The sequence below is a fragment of the Acyrthosiphon pisum genome, chromosome A2 (assembly GCF_005508785.2).
Source record: "Acyrthosiphon pisum isolate AL4f chromosome A2, pea_aphid_22Mar2018_4r6ur, whole genome shotgun sequence".
Lineage (NCBI taxonomy): Eukaryota > Metazoa > Arthropoda > Insecta > Hemiptera > Aphididae > Acyrthosiphon > Acyrthosiphon pisum.
In genome coordinates this window covers 115,072,923-115,087,050 of record NC_042495.1, presented here as the reverse complement: position 1 = coordinate 115,087,050, position 14,128 = coordinate 115,072,923, and positions in this window count along the sequence as shown.

The window sequence follows — 14,128 nt, the reverse complement described above, 5'->3', positions numbered from 1 at the left end:
ACAAACTAAGTTCGACGAATACGAAACTTATAATACAACTTTTGTTTTTCAAGAAAATGTTAATATTTCTAGAGAACAACAAGCGAAAAACTACTTGGTAAAACACTTTATAATCATAAATCTATTAATAACAAAACACATGTTAGAAACCAATATTTTACTTGAAATAATACAACAAGCAAAAATGGGAATTATTCACACTAGTTTAATATCTCCACGCGAACTTTTGGAAAACATTAAAGACATTAAAGTATCGTTACCTGGGGGCACCGATTTACCTACAGACTTAGATATACAAAATATCTACGAATTAGTAAAGCTCTCAGACCTTACTATATATTATGCGAACGACAACTTAGTGTTTATACTTGCTTTACCTCTAATATATCAAAATGATTTTATTTTATATAATTTAATACCTGTGCCAGTGTGCACCGGAAACGATTGCTTTTATATAAAACCTAGTAATAAGTATCTAGCCATAAGTAAAACTAAAGAGCACTATGCTATGTATGACGAATTTTACTACACACATTGTAAACACGCTAGAGACTTCCTTTTGTGTCCTGAAGGTAATCCTTTGCATCCACGTACCAGTCGTCCAGCATGTGAAGTACAACTACTCCAGGATCCTATAAAAATTCCAACAAGCTGCGAAATCATGCACGTACAAATGGGTACATCCATATTTCACAAGAAACGTTTCAAAAACGAATGGATATACGTCACTAACTACGACGTAGTATTCATCACTTGCGACGAAGACAAGGAATCAACCAGTCATACAATAAAAGGAGTAGGTATACTACGACTAAATGAAACCTGTAAAGGGTACGCCGCCAGAGACGTTCTTATACCAGGAAAAGTGGATTACAAATCTGAATATATGGACTTCAATCCAAAATCAATGCTAGAACAAATAAAGGATATGCCATTCACCGACAACAACAACTTGATGGAAGACTACCATGTAAAAACGAATAATATGGAGGACCTACATAAAGTATCAGGTTCGAAAAAACAATTAGAAACACAACGAAAAGTTGATTACAAAATCAACGAACTTAAGAACACACAAGAACTAAATGATTACGTACTTTATGTCATAACAAGTATTATTTTAATAACAATAGGAGTCATATTAATTATAATGATTAAAAAAAAAATGGTAACAAACTACACGAAAGTAACACAGTCACAAGAAACAGAAGAACTTAATGAGAACCAAGGGATGTCATTAAGGGAAATCGACATGGTCGAGTTTCCACTCGCACCAAACAACAGCCCTGCCGGCTACCCATCACTTCGTACATTCTTGAATTAGCGGAAGTCAAAGACTTCCATCTTCGAGGGGAGGAATGTAGTAAACCGACGTTATACTTTTTATTACTTTTATAACCAAGTGCATTCTCACGATAGGACAACAACAAGAATATAAACTCTTCGACGATTCCAAGAATCGCGCCGACTATTACAAGAGCCGCGTACAATGTACGAACCTTGAGTTTTAAAATATATATATTTTCACATCTCCACGATATTGCGAAAACAAACCTATAAAAATAACCCGAATTAGATATCTGTTTTCGTGGAAGACGAAAACAAGCTTATTCAAATTTGCACCTGCAATTTAATTGCCGATCATAAAAAAGGGATGCTTTGGCAATAACCACGTCCAGCACCGGTTTCCTTTCAAATATCCACCTCCTGGACTCTACCGTGTACGTTTGTATCCGTATAGATTTTATATAAATATAGGATAAGATCTATAGTAAAATTAGAATTAGTACAGAGCTGCACCACGCACACGCTGATTTCTCGGGCAGTCGCTTGTCGCTCTGTCCTCAAATTTATATAACTTTTAAATACTTTGATTATTTTTAATAAATTACTTATAACTATTTACTGTAACACTTGTCATTCTGCAAATCTCTCCTTTGAAAAACCTCTTTCATCATCAACGTCGTTGGATTCAAAAATTGTAAGCGTTAGTGAGGGATCACTACACGTCTTTTGGTGTCAGGTGTGGGGTCACTTGAAAGAAGAATTCCAGTATCCAACCCGGAATCGAGTATTTCAGCGGACCTCGAATTCAACCACGTCGCTGACACGGAACAGGAAAGGAGGAAAAACGGAACCAAGCTGTCAACTTCATTCAACATAGCCCAGCAGATCAAGCTGTTAACTACACCCACTTCACTCAACTTAGCCTAGCGGAGCATCAAGGACAAGCCAGCCGAGCTGTCAGCACGCAGAGCAGAACGGACCAGACCAATCACAATGAATAACGCATTGTAAGTTGTTGTTTTTATAAGCAATTATATAGTATATGTCTGAGAGTCCAAATCGGTGTTGGGCAGTAGTTAAATATAACCCGCGAACTTTACGTACTACGATAATGAGTGTAACATTAGGAATAGACACCGCCTTGCGCGGCATACCTAACTTTAGCGGGGGGACTGAGGCAGATTTGTCCTCATATATAACGGAATGTAATTACGTAATGGACAATATTCATGAAAATCTTATAACGGTAGTATTCCAAAATATTATAGCTAAGTTAAAGGGAGACGCATATCAGGCTACACGTTACCGCAGTTTTGCAAATTGGGCAGAATTGAGGGACCACCTTCGTAACGTTTTCGGGGCACCACATTCGATAAATTATTTACAATCGCAACTTAGTAATATTAGGCAACGATCCGACGAGGACATTCGTAGTTATGCCGGACGTACCGAAAAATGTTATCACGAATTGGTAGGAGCCTTAACATTAGGACTAGCACCAGACTCTGCAGCCGCGGTAGCCACATCCCATAAAACCGGAGCACTTACTGCATTTGTTAACGGGGCAAAACCAGCGATTAGGTCATTTTTACGAGCGCGTGACGTAGCCTCTCTCGAGCAAGCAATTACTATCGCGATTGAGGAGGAACAAGACCTCCAACATATTAACCGACGATTTAACACGGAAAAAACTTACGGGAAAAATAATTCGAATAATAAAAGAAACATTAAATGCAATAAATGTAATAAAATGGGCCACTATGCGAACGAGTGCCGCAGTAACACCGGTACCTCGTCCAACACGTATTTCAGAAATCCCGTAAATAATCGCGATGACAAAACTAGTATAGTCAAGCGCGAATATCAGGGTCAAGTTCGATTTTGCGCGTACTGTAAAAAAACCAACCACAACATTAAAGATTGTAGGAAGCGCATTTATAACGAAAAAAATAAAAATAAAAATGAAAGTGAAAATACTGATACAGGCACCCGTACGGTAAACGAGATTAATCAAAACCACGTACGAGTGGTCGCCGACTTTAACGATGAACACATAATATGTAGTTCACATAATTTTAATCCACATAACATAAAATTACTAGTCGACTCAGGGGCAGAAATGAATCTTATAAAAATTACCGCACTCGACGGACAGGTAGTCGTAAACGAACGCGAAAAACGAACCATTAAAGGTATAAACGACATACCTATTTTTACCATAGGAACGGTAGTAACGACTATGCAAATTAACGAAGTAGATGTTCTCATAAAATTCGATGTTGTTTTTGGCGATTTTCCTATAAACGAATCAGGTATTATAGGACGTAACTTTCTGAAACAAAATAAGGTCATCATGGACTATAGCCAAAACGTACTAACCATACCCGAAAAAACCTGTTTGAAGGAAATTATATTACCACCGCGCAGTAACTGTGTATTGCTAATAAAAAACGACGAAAATATTACTCATAAAAACATCACTATAAAAAAACAAGACGTAAACGAAAACGTTATTATTGCTAACAGCGTTAGTCCAGTAAATCGTGACACGATTATTAGTAATATCATAAATATTTCTGAGGAACCTTTTGTTATTGATGAACTAACCACTCAACACATTGAGTGGGAGCCATATTTCGATACAGTTCTAACCACTTCTTTCGTTGATACAAAAATCACCGATCGCATCACGTTATTAAAAAATGAAATTAAAACTGACAATTTAAATCGCGAAGAACGCGAGCGGATAATAGAATTATGTTGCAACTACGCGGACCTGTTTTATTTACCGGGAGACTATTTAAGTGCTACCGACGTTGTTACACACGAGATCAATACACCGCGTTGCACAAAACCAATTAATATACGACCGTATCGTTTACCTTGGGCTTACCAAGAAGAAATTGAAAAACAAATTAAAGAAATGAAACATAACAATATTATACGCGATTCCAAATCACCATTCAATTTTCCACTTGTGGTAGTTAAGAAAAAAAATTTGGACACGACAGGGAAACCCAAATTACGAGTTTGCGTAGATTTTCGAAAACTTAATGAAGTAACCGAGAATGAAGCTTATGGACTTCCAAATTTACTTGAAATTCTAGAATCATTAGGGGCGTCCAAATACTTCAGTACTCTTGACTTAGCGAGTGGGTATCACCAGTTACATATAAATCCCGCTGATACTCACAAAACTGCTTTTTCTACAAAATCCGGTCACTACGAATTTTTACGTATGCCATTCGGGCTGAGCTCAGCTCCAGCCACATTCACACGCGCGATGAAATCTGTTCTTATGGGTCTTGAGGAGATGTGTACTGCATATTTAGATGATATCGTAGTACACGGGTCTAGTCTAAACGACCACCAAAAAAAACTTGAACAGGTTTTCCATCGACTGCGCATTCACAAACTTAAATTACAACCACAAAAGTGCTCTTTCCTACGGAAAGAGGTTATCTATTTGGGACATGTAATTAATGAAAACGGGGTGTCACCTGATCCTAATAAATTAAAATGCATTCGTGAATATCCAAAGCCAAAAAATGCAAAAGACATTAAATCCTTTCTTGGACTACTAAACTATTATAGACGTTTCGTCGACAACTTTGCAAAAATTGCAAAACCATTAACTTACTTACTAAAAAAGGACGTACCATTCCAATGGACTGATAACTGTGAACATAGCTTCGAGGAGCTTAAGAGAGCTTTAATGAGCCCTCCCTTACTAGTCTATCCTGATTGGGAAAAGGGGGAGTTTAACTTAATGACCGATGCAAGCCAATACGCGATAGGAGCCGTCCTATCACAAGGGGAAGTCCCCAAAGACCAACCTATCGCTTACGCAAGTAGGACGTTAAACAAAGCCGAATGTAATTACAGCGTGATTCAGAAGGAACTACTAGCCATTGTATGGGCCGTCAAATATTTCAGGCCATATCTATATGGTCGACATTTTAATATTATTACCGACCATCGACCGCTAACATACTTATTCGGTATTAAAGACGCGTCATCGCAACTAATGCGTTGGCGATTACAGCTAGCGGATTACGACTATACTATTACCTATAGGGCCGGACCAGAACACTCGAACGCCGACTGTTTATCACGGATAAGAGTAATTCAAACCGGTTCGGACCGTGTGGATACCGAGTTCAATGAATTCTGTACCGCAGAAAATAAACCCATTTTTAATTCTAAAATTCTGGAAGTCGAGGGCGACATTAGCAAGGTCACGGAAAGTGAAAATATTATCGTCACGATTTCCGAAGATAAAATAATTACACACTCGTCGTTGCGCGAAATCATAAAAAATATAGATCTTAATAAAATACAATTTACCAACGAAAACTCGTTCTATATGCACAACGATGGACCAAAACTAGTTATATTTTATGGCATCTCGAAAACTCACACAACACCGCTCGAGGCGGAAGTTATTTTCCAAGCATTACAAAATATACGTGAGTTTTGCATTTCGAACCAAATTAATTCTTTCTCCACGGTCAAACTAAATGGACCTACCTCATTAACAAGTTACTTGAGAATCCGGACGATGTTTCGGTACGTGTTTCGATCGACCGACATCGTAATAAAAATATATACAGGTGAACGTTTCACTGATGAAGAAAAACAACAAATAATTTACGAACACCATAACGCGCCGATAGGTGGACACGCAGGTGTATCGCGTACAGTTAAACGAATAAAACTCAATCATAACTGGCGTAATTTAAAAAAAAGACGTCAAACGTTATATTAAGAACTGTGAACTGTGTCAAAAGAATAAATCACATGTTAAAACTAAACAACCTATGATGATTACTAGTACAGTAGTCAAACCTTTTGAACGAATTTGTCTCGATATCGTAGGGCCATTACCTAAAACTTCCATGGGCAATATATATATTCTAACTTTACAAGACGAACTATCTCGTTACGCACTCGCTATTGCACTGTCGTCAACCGACGCACCGACCGTAGCACAAGCATTTGTCGAATGTTTCGTATGTACATACGGCATACCAAAATCTATTTTAACGGATTGTGGTACAAATTTCTTATCAGATATTTTCAAAAACATGTGCAAGCTGTTGGATGTCAAGAAAATACAAACGACCGCTTGGCATCCACAAGGAAACGGTTTTCTTGAGAGATCGCATAAAACCTTAAAAGCTTACCTACGAAGTTTTGTCGACAAAGATAGTAATTGGGACAAACTCTTATGTTACGCAACCTTTTGTTATAATACAACGGTTCATACTTCGACCAATTTTACTCCTTACGAACTAGTATTTGGTAATAAACCTAATATTCCCTCAGCGTTTAACAAAGAACCCGAACCACAATATAACTATGACAATTATGTTTTTGACCTTAAGCGCATTATGCAAGAAACCCATAAAATTGCTAGGGAAAATCTGATAAAAAAAAAAGAAACAAATAAAACTTATTATGACAAAACAATGAACGCTATTGACCTACATGTAGGCGACAAAGTACTTATAAAAGAGCATAATAAGAAAAATGCACTTAGCCTTAACTGGCAAGGGCCTTTTGAAATACTCTTGGTACACGATAACGAAAATATTACGATTCAGAAAGGGCGTCGCGAATATCGAATTCATAAAAACAACGTTAAGCGTTATTACGATGACGGTGACGGGGAACAATAATATTTTTTTTTATTATACGTCTATCCCTTTTTCTTTCGTATTTATTATTTCGCTTTCATTTATTTTCTATCTCTATTTCTATTTTATCTTTTATTGTTTTAGAATCAAACAACATATTTTCATTAAGGAACTTAGTACAATAATAGGGTTCCAACAGCATAACCTTAATGCTTTATATCATGACGAAATACCAAGTTGTTTAATATGTCATATCGACACGGCAAACAAAAATTTACTTCGACCGTACTCACCAGCAGAATTACTGAACATCACTCGTACGCTCACTCACTTTTCGCATGACATGACAAAAGAAAATCGACCACTTAGGAAACCACTGTGTCTTTACCTGAAAGACTTTATCGATAACACAGCGGACCCAACGGACATATTCGTATATAAACGACTAACATTTTTATAATTTAATCAATTTTATTAATTTGCATTTCTAACCTAACATTTTTTATAATTTAATCAATTTTATTAATTTGCATTTCTAATCTAACATTTTTATTCGCAATATAATACGATATAATAAGCATAAATACATATAACTATAATCAGTCTATTTTACAGTAAAATACCTGAATTCGCCATAGTAGATTTCGAGTTTGGCAGCTACAGTCGGGAAAAGATAATACTAATCTCAGGCGCTATCATGGGCCGATACCAACCAAATATTATTACAAAATTAGAAGGGCGAGCGTTCAACTTACAAGAAAATCGTGGCGTAACGGACGAGGAGTGGAGGCAATTAGTGCACCACTTCCAAAATATTTTTAGAAATAAAGTTGAACTATTGTATCCTATACTTGCACAACTATATGACTCGGACCATACGTTAACGCCTAACCTTACGCAACCCGAAATTAAACGCCAGCTCGACAAATACGACGCTATCATAACTTGGGAGGGTAGTACGGACAAACAGATATTACAACTACTTAAAATAAACAAACCAGTATTTTCATTACGTGGGTGGGATCTCCATATGGACGGTAACTTCGTGTTAACAATAACCGATTATGGGGATAACCAGGCCATAGCATCAATTCCCATAGGGAAACACACCAAAAACGGGCGAGCCCTAAAACTCGACGAAGCGCATACCCTTATGTGTGACGATCTTTTTTACCACGGGGGGCTCGAGGCCCACGACCCTCAAGCCGACGTCCAATGGACGCGGTGTCTCTTCATAAAACTGTATGCACAACACAAAAATTTAATTAACGATGCTGTGCGAGCGAAACGGAAAAGAAATATTCCACCCGGATAAAGCAAAAATTACACTTGTATTATTATTATTATCTTTAGTTTTTTTTTAATAAGCTTATAATGGGTTACGGATTTTTATTACTTTATTTTCAACATTACTATTTTATTATTTACTTTCTATCTTATACATATAATCAAATTTTATTAGTACATGGGGACAAGGTTATGTATCATTATTATTAGCTATATTACCACGTATTAAGATAGGTTAAACGTTATTATAGTACATATTACGTATTAATTCTTAAAAAAAAAAAAAAAAAAAATCTGTTTAGCTATATAACATAACATAAAATAATTTAACTAACAAGCTGAAACGATTTTCAGACTTATACTACTAACAATACCATTCACGTCAGGAACATTCCGATACGCTGACGAACCACTAAAACAACATTCTGGTCTATACTACGAGAATCGGGGACCTTTGAAACTTATTACGTCTCAATGGGACTTAACTGCATATATTAATCTTGCCAAGTATAAGGAACGGTTTGTTTATATTGACAATATTATGAACCAAACCGAATTACTATGTACAACCATCGCACATAACGTTGACAATAATTGTAACAACTTAATATACACAGCTAATAGTATAGTAAATGAACTTCGTAAAAGAAGGGAATTAGTATTAGAATCTATAGAACATAAAATAACTAAACGAAGTACAACTTTAGGGATGATAGCAAAAGCAGCCAGATTAATATACGGTATATGTAATCTGGAATGCATTAAAAAATTTACTTTCAATATAGGACAAACTAACAACGCTATACAAACAAAATTAGTTAAAGAACAGATAAAAATAATTAAATTACAAACTAAGTTCGACGAATACGAAACTTATAATACAACTTTTGTTTTTCAAGAAAATGTTAATATTTCTAGAGAACAACAAGCGAAAAACTACTTGGTAAAACACTTTATAATCATAAATCTATTAATAACAAAACACATGTTAGAAACCAATATTTTACTTGAAATAATACAACAAGCAAAAATGGGAATTATTCACACTAGTTTAATATCTCCACGCGAACTTTTAGAAAACATTAAAGACATTAAAGTATCGTTACCTGGGGGCACCGATTTACCTACAGACTTAGATACTTATACAAAATATCTACGAATTAGTAAAGCTCTCAGACCTTACTATATATTATGCGAACGACAACTTAGTGTTTATACTTGCTTTACCTCTAATATATCAAAATGATTTTATTTTATATAATTTAATACCTGTGCCAGTGTGCACCGGAAACGATTGCTTTTATATAAAACCTAGTAATAAGTATCTAGCCATAAGTAAGACTAAAGAGCACTATGCTATGTATGACGAATTTTACTACACATATTGTAAACACGCTAGAGACTTTCTTTTGTGTCCTGAAGGTAATCCTTTGCATCCACGTACCAGTCGTCCAGCATGTGAAGTACAACTACTCCAGGATCCTATAAAAGTTCCAACAAGCTGCGAAATCATGCACGTACAAATGGGTACATCCATATTCCACAAGAAACGTTTCAAAAACGAATGGATATACGTCACTAACTACGACGTAGTATTCATCACTTGCGACGAAGACAAGGAGTCAACCATTCATACAATAAAAGGAGTAGGTATCTTACGACTAAATGAAACCTGTAAAGGGTACGCCGCCAGAGACGTTCTTATACCAGGAAAAGTGGATTACAAATCTGAATATATGGACTTCAATCCAAAATCAATGCTAGAACAAATAAAGGATATGCCATTCACCGACAACAACAACTTGATGGAAGACTACCATGTAAAAACGAATAATATGGAGGACCTACATAAAGTATCAGGTTCGAAAAAACAATTAGAAACACGACGAAAAGTTGATTACAAAATCAACGAACTTAAGAACAAACAAGAACTAAATGATTACGTACTTTATGTCATAACAAGTATTATTTTAATAACAATAGTCATATTAATTATAATGATTAAAATAAAAATGGTAACAAACTACACGAAAGTAACACAGTCACAAGAAACAGAAGAACTTAATGAGAACCAAGGGATGTCATTAAGGGAAATCGACATGGTCGAGTTTCCACTCGCACCAAACAACAGCCCTGCCGGCTACCCATCACTTCGTACATTCTTGAATTAGCGGAAGTCGGAGACTTCCATCTTCGAGGGGAGGAATGTAGTAAACCGACGTTATACTTTTTATTACTTTTATAACCAAGTGCATTCTCACGATAGGACAACAACAAGAATATAAACTCTTCGACGATTCCAAGAATCGCGCCGACTATTACAAGAGCCGCGTACAATGTACGAACCTTGAGTTTTAAAATATATATATTTTCACATCTCCACGATATTGCGAAAACAAACCTATAAAAATAACCCGAATTAGATATCTGTTTTCGTGGAAGACGAAAACAAGCTTATTCAAATTTGCACCTGCAATTTAATTGCCGATCATAAAAAAGGGATGCTTTGGAAATAACCACGTCCAGCACCGGTTTCCTTTCAAATATCCACCTCCTGGACTCTACCGTGTACGTTTGTATCCGTATAGATTTTATATAAATATAGGATAAGGTCTATAGTAAAATTAGAATTAGTACAGAGCTGCACTACGCACATGCTGATTTCTCGGGCAGTCGCTTGTCGCTCTGTCCTCAAATTTATATAACTTTTAAATACTTTGTTTATTTTTAATAAATTACTTATAACTATTTACTGTAACACTTGTCATTCTGCAAATCTCTCCTTTGAAAAACCTCTTTCATCATCAACGTCGTTGGATTCAAAAATTGTAAGCGTTAGTGAGGGATCACTACACGTCTTTTGGTGTCAGGTGTGAGGTCACTTGAAAGAAGAATTCCAGTATCCAACCCGGAATCGAGTATTTCAGCGGACCTCGAATTCAACCACGTCGCTAACACGGAACAGGAAAGGAGGAAAAACGGAACCAAGCTGTCAACTTCATTCAACATAGCCCAGCAGACCAAGCTGTTAACTACACCCTTTTCACTCAACTTAGCCTAGCGGAGCATCAAGGACAAGCCAGCCGAGCTGTCAGCACGCAGAGCAGAACGGACCAGACCAATCACAATGAATAACGCATTGTAAGTTGTTGTTTTAATAAGCAATTATATAGTATATGTCTGAGAGTCCAAATCGGTGTTGGGCAGTAGTTAAATATAACCCGCGAACTTTACGTACTACGATAATGAGTGTAACATTAGGAATAGACACCGCCTTGCGCGGCATACCTAACTTTAGCGGAGGGACTGAGGCAGATTTGTCCTCATATATAACGGAATGTAATTACGTAATGGACAATATCCATGAAAATCTTATAACGGTAGTATTCCAAAATATTATAGCTAAGTTAAAGGGAGACGCATATCAGGCTACACGTTACCGCAGTTTTGCAAATTGGGCAGAATTGAGGGACCACCTTCGTAACGTTTTCGGGGCACCACATTCGATAAATTATTTACAATCGCAACTTAGTAATATTAGGCAACGATCCGACGAGGACATTCGTAGTTATGCCGGACGTACCGAAAAATGTTATCACGAATTGGTAGGAGCCTTAACATTAGGACTAGCACCAGACTCTGCAGCCGCGGTAGCCACATCCCATAAAACCGGAGCACTTACTGCATTTGTTAACGGGGCAAAACCAGCGATTAGGTCATTTTTACGAGCGCGTGACGTAGCCTCTCTCGAGCAAGCAATTACTATCGCGATTGAGGAGGAACAAGACCTCCAACATATTAACCGACGATTTAACACGGAAAAAACCTACGGGAAAAATAACTCGAATAATAAAAGAAACATTAAATGCAATAAATGTAATAAAATGGGCCACTATGCGAACGAGTGCCGCAGTAACGCCGGTACCTCGTCCAACACGTATTTCAGAAATCCCGTAAATAATCGCGATGACAAAACTAGTATAGTCAAGCGCGAATATCAGGGTCAAGTTCGATTTTGCGCGTACTGTAAAAAAACCAACCACAACATTAAAGATTGTAGGAAGCGCATTTATAACGAAAAAAATAAAAATAAAAATGAAAGTGAAAATACTGATACAGGCACCCGTACGGTAAACGAGATTAATCAAAACCACGTACCTACGAGTGGTCGCTGACTTTAACGATGAACACATAATATGTGGTTCACATAATTTTAATCCACATAACATAAAATTACTAATTGACTCAGGTGCAGAAATGAATCTTATTAAAATTACCGCACTCGACGGACAGGTAGTCGTAAACGAACGTGAAAAACGAACCATTAAAGGTATAAACGACATACCTATTTTTACTATAGGAACTGTAGTAACGACGATGCAAATTAACGATGTAGATGTGTTAATCAAATTCGACGTCGTATTCGGCGAATTTCCTATAAATGAATCAGGTATCATAGGGCGTAACTTTCTGAAACAAAACAAGGTCATCATGGACTATAGCCAAAACGTTCTAACCATACCCGAAAAAACTTGTTTGAAGGAAATTATATTACCGCCGCGCAGTAATTGAGTACTACTAATAAAAAACGACGAAAATATTACTCATAAAAACATCACTATAAAAAAACAAGACGTAAACGAAAACGTTATTATTGCTAACAGCGTTAGTCCAGTAAATCGTGACACAATTATTAGTAATATCATAAATATTTCTGAAGAACCTTTTTTTATTGATGAACTAACCACTCAACATATTGAGTGGGAGCCATATTTCGATACAGTTCTAACCACTTCTTTCGTTGATACAAAAACAACCGATCGCATCACGTTATTAAAAAATGAAATTAAAACGGACGATTTAAATCGCGAAGAACGCGAGCGTATAACGGAATTATGTTGCAACTACGCGGACTTGTTTTATTTACCGGGGGACTATTTAAGTGCTACCGACGTCGTCACACACGAGATCAATACACCGCGTTGCACCAAACCAATTAATATACGACCGTATCGTTTACCTTGGGCTTACCAAGAAGAAATTGAAAAACAAATTAAAGAAATGAAACACAATAATATTATATGCGATTCCAAATCACCATTCAATTTTCCACTAGTAGTAGTTAAGAAAAAAAATTTAGACACGACAGGGAAACCCAAATTACGAGTTTGCATAGATTTCCGAAAACTTAACGAAGTAACCGAGAATGAAGCTTATGGACTCCCAAATTTACTTGAAATTCTAGAATCCTTAGGGGCGTCTAAATACTTCAGTACTCTTGATTTAGCGAGTGGGTATCACCAATTACATATAAATCCCGCTGATACTCACAAAACTGCTTTTTCTACAAAATCCGGTCATTACGAATTTTTACGCATGCCATTCGGACTGAGCTCAGCTCCAGCCACATTCACACGCGCGATGAAATCTGTTCTTATGGGTCTTGAAGAGATGTGTACTGCATATTTAGACGATATCGTAGTACACGGGTCTAGTCTAAACGACCACCAAAAGAAACTAGAACAGGTTTTCAATCGACTACGCGTACACAAACTTAAATTACAACCTCAAAAGTGCTCTTTCCTACGAAAGAGGTTATCTATTTGGGACATGTAATTAATGAAAACGGGGTTTCACCTGATCCTAATAAACTAAAATGCATTCGTGAATATCCAAAACCAAAAAATGCAAAAGACATTAAATCATTTCTCGGACTACTTAACTATTATAGACGTTTCGTCGACAACTTTGCAAAAATTGCAAAACCATTAACTTACTTACTAAAAAAAGACGTACCATTCCAATGGACCGATAACTGTGAACATAGCTTTGAGGAACTTAAGGGAGCTTTAATGAGCCCGCCTTTACTAGTCTATCCGGATTGGGAAAAAGGGGAGTTTAACTTAATGACCGAC